Source organism: Palaemon carinicauda, chromosome 12 (genome assembly GCF_036898095.1).
Source record: "Palaemon carinicauda isolate YSFRI2023 chromosome 12, ASM3689809v2, whole genome shotgun sequence".
NCBI classification, from domain to species: Eukaryota; Metazoa; Arthropoda; class Malacostraca; order Decapoda; family Palaemonidae; genus Palaemon; species Palaemon carinicauda.
In genome coordinates this window covers 60,540,471-60,545,470 of record NC_090736.1, presented here as the reverse complement: position 1 = coordinate 60,545,470, position 5,000 = coordinate 60,540,471, and positions in this window count along the sequence as shown.

Sequence of the window (5,000 nt, the reverse complement as noted above, 5' to 3'; positions counted from 1 at the left end):
GCTGAATATTGAAAGAGGGAAAAGAAGAATCAAATATTGAGTCTTCTGGACCTGAATGGGTATGGATATGTCTTACATTAGCGCTAAGATATTTTAAAAGATGAGTAATATGTTAATACTTATTACACTTTGATAATTCAGAAAGTTGCTTTGCTAAATATATATATTTATATATATATATATATATATATATATATATATATATATATGTTTATATATATACATATATATATATATATATATATATATATACTGTATGTATATATATATATATATATATATATATATATATGAATATGTAAATATATGTTTGTGTGTGTTTGTGTGTATGTGGGTGTATATATATATATATATATATATATATAAATATGTAAATATATGTTTGTGTGTTTGTGTGTATGTGGGTGTATATATATATATATATATATATATATATATATATATATATATATATATATATATATACAGTATGTTTATATTTATATATGTATATATATACAGTATGTTTATATTTATATATATATATATATATATATATATATATATATATATATATATATATACAGTATGTTTATATTTATATATATATATACATATATATATATATATATATATCTATTACCTAAAAATAAGATTTTTATTGATGTCAACGCATCGTTACGTTTTATTTTGAATTCATAATTTTGACAATAACTGGAAGATTTGGAATCTAAAAGTATGCAATGTTCACATTGTAAAATGTCCTTGAAGGTTAAAGGTGTCCAACGCGAGTATTTATCGAGTTTTAATAAAACCATGAATTCCTTTTTTGTATTATGAACGGTCGGTCGCCTTTTAATACATCTCAGGCATATAGATTATACATTCATGTTGCTGGTATATCATAAATTACTTGCTGCTTATATATAACTATGTCGTGATCTGACTTATCATCCAAATAAAAATCATATACATCTAAAACTTTAAAGGAGGCTCATGAATGGTAGAGACAAGGGACAGTGGCAATACTCTAGCTAGCAGGACAATTCGCTAGAGACTGAAATTCTATACATAAGATGAGCGATCACACCCCAAATCCAGCCAAACTAAGACCAGGAAAAGCCAGGCAATGGCGGCTGATAGGTAGACCTACAAGCTCCCCTACACCTTCTATCCTTAGCTCACAAGGATGGTGAGGTTGCAAACACTACAAGAAAATATCGGGCTTAATCGGACTCGAACCGCAGTCGGGCAGATCACCGGGAAGGGCCTTTTCCAATAGGCCCCCATAACCCTAATGAATAGGTGATAAGAATCCCAAATAAGTTTTTACTTCACTTTCAGCTATATATATGTATATATATACATATATATATACATATGTATATATATACATATATATATGTATATATATATATATATATATATATATATATATATATATATATATATATATATATGTATATTGTATATATATATATATATATATATATATATATATATATATATATATATTTATATTTATGTATCTATATATATACATGTATATATATATATATATATATATATATATATATATATATACAGTATATATATACACATATATATCAAGAGAGAGAGAGAGAGAGAGAGAGAGAGAGAGAGAGAGAGATGTTTCAGTCATATTTTCAAAACCTAAATTACGAAAGCACGAACTTTTAAAGGCAAGAATCTGGAAAAGAAAAAAAAAACATATTCGATGAATCTTAAGGATATAATAAGATTTGGAATATTTTTCCAGTTTTAAGGTGGTTTTACTGCACATCCAGAATTCAGAAATCAAAGGTTGCATGAGGTATTTACTTGTGTTGTTCTTCCACGGAGCCACATTCTGTTAGGGAAAATTGATTCCTCAACACAAATGTATATATGAATTTATATGTATATAATGTATATCTGCGTATATTTATATGTATATGTATCAAATCTTTTCCACGCACACAGTATTATTATTACTATTATTATTGTTATTATTATTATCATCATCATCATCATCATCATCATCATCATTATTATTATTATTATTATTATTATTATTATTATTATCATTATTATTATTAGCTAAGCTACAACCCTAGTTGGAAAAGCAGGATGCTATAAGCCCAAGGGCTCTAACAGGGAAAAATCCTAGCCATTCTCTAGAGCGCTGTTTATTAAAGCGAATTTTATTTAAGAACTTCTTTTTTAGCGATTGTCTATTTAAGCGATGTAACTTTAAATGTAACTCTAAATGAACAACTGTGCCAGAGATTGATATCTATATCAGGAATAAGAAAGTTTTTTCAAACAAATTAAGATGAGGTTCAGCGGCTGAAGACCAGACAAGAGAGAGAGAGAGAGAGAGAGAGAGAGAGAGAGAGAGAGAGAGAGCAATACTCGAAACAAGGAAGAATGTAAGAATTAAAGCACTTCTTCGGAATGGATTGACCACCGAAATTCTTAAAAGACTTTCTTAATAATCCCATTTTGGGTGCAACTGAAGAAGATATGTGCTTCTCTAAAGTGAATTTGCTATCAATAATCACTCCTAAAGTTTTAAAAGTCATACAGAGTTAAAAAAACATTATTAATGCTGAGATCCGGATGATGACGAGCTACTGTCCTCGACCTACTTACAGTCATATATACATACATACATATATATATATATATATATATATATATAGTATATATATATATATATATATATATATGTTAGTGTGGTTCTGTTATAAACACACATTAGTTTCCAATCAAATGTCTCTTCAAGGTGATGTAATGTTTAGACTTGGCAGGTTACTTCTTCTTCTGAATAAGTCTAAGTAAGTTAACTTTAAAACAGTTTATTTCTTTAAAAACAGTTATTAACATCTCCATCACAGGAGTATAGATGGTTTGGTCGGATGACCATTCCGTATGACAGCTTGGCCAGAAAGTAACTAAAATATCCATATTGATGTTAAAGTCTAATTAGTTATCTCAGCACTTAATGATATATTGTAAACACAACATTAATACCGGAAGGTACTTAGATCTGTTGAGAGACAACTCTTTCTCACGGCTTGTTTGTGTTTACTCTACATGAAAAATGTTACATTACAATTGATTAGCAGTGTCTTGAGTTTCGCATCCTGCTTATGACTGAATTGGCATTCTCACGCTCACTCCTAATTTCTACATTGACCTTTTAGGTCATGGATTTAAACATGCAATTTTACATACATTACACACACACACACACATATACATATATATATATATATATATATATATATATATACATATATATATATATATATTTATATGTATATATACACACACACACGACAACAACAAATGCAGCAGTTTTTAGACACGCCCTTAATCATGGCTAGTTTTTATCACCACGCTGGCTAATGCGAATTAGTGATGGTGGGAAACTTTAGTTTGATCTCTCTTAACTAACCAACATAGCACGGGTGGCCCTGACTAGTACAGCTTTGTTGATCATGGTGATACACAGGCTCTCTCACCACGTTAGGGTATCACCACTCAGAAAGGGAGATGCATACAAAGATACATACATACATAGATGCATGCATACATACATACATACATACATACATACATAGTGCATATATTCTCTTCTCAAGTTAATATATATCTTATGCTTTATGTGTCTCTTCAAAAGAAATAAAAAAAAGAGTTGTAATAAAGTGTTAATGCTCTTTCACTTTTTAATACATTTCAGAATAAAAATTACTAATGACACCTGTTGTAGAATGATACACTAGCCGAAGACCGTGAACCACATAATTAAGAAAAACAAGACAAATTACCAATAGGTTTCAAAAAAAAAAAAAAATAACATATTAAAGATTAATATAAACTAATTAAATTCTTTTCAGAAAAAGGTTGAGAATTTCATGTCTTCGGGTCACTGATAAATCAAAGTGTAATTTCTTTCAAAACTTATAAATAGAAAGTAATTATCGTTAAATCACTTATAAAAGTTTTATAAAACATGTAGCAATTAACAAGATATTTTGAGTTCTAATGACAAACTTTTGTAGCGTCAATAGTTTTCATCATAAGTATTTTATTTGTCGGGGTAGAGTTTTTTTCTCAAAGTAATTAGAGTGTAAACAAATACAAAGGTGTAAAAGACGTCTTATTTGTTAGAAAAATTTAATATTTAAAGATTAGATGTATCAACATACACGTGTGTTTGTGTATATGCTATTTCAACGCTGAATGTTATGGTTTAATGTTATTGACTAGTGTACGCCATCCGTCAAAAAGGATGGCTAAATATCTAAATGGATATGCACACACACACAGATTCAATCCATCACAAACCTCCCCCTTTCCTCACTATGTGGTTTAAAGGCTGCTCATGAATGGCAGAGGCAGGGGGCAGTGACATTGCCCTATCAAGCAGGACAATGCCCTAGAGACTGACCATACATACGTATGATCAGCACCCAAGGGCCCCCTCCATCCACGCTAGGACCAAGGAGGTCCAAGCAATGGCTGCTGATGACTCAGCAGATAGACCTATATGCTCCCCGAAACAACCCCCCCCCCCCCTGCTTAGATCACAATGATGGGAAGGTTGCAGAGACCAAAGAGATTATCGAGTTTGAGCAGGACTCGACGCCCAGTCTGGCGTTCACCAGCCAGGGATGTTACTGCATCGGCCACCACAACCCTAATATAGCGTGGCTGTTTTGGTTTCCGAGTGTACCTCTATCACCAGGGACTGAGAAAGGCCGAGTAGTTATACGTCTGTCAGTGACGCTCAGTGTGACAGGAAATATATATACATATATACAGTGTACAGTATATAAGCATATATATATATATATATATATATATATATATATATATATATATATTATATATATATATATATATATATATATATATATATATATATATACAGTATGTATATATATATATATATATATATATATATATATATATATGACTAGCGAATTATAAATTACGACTAGCGAATCCAA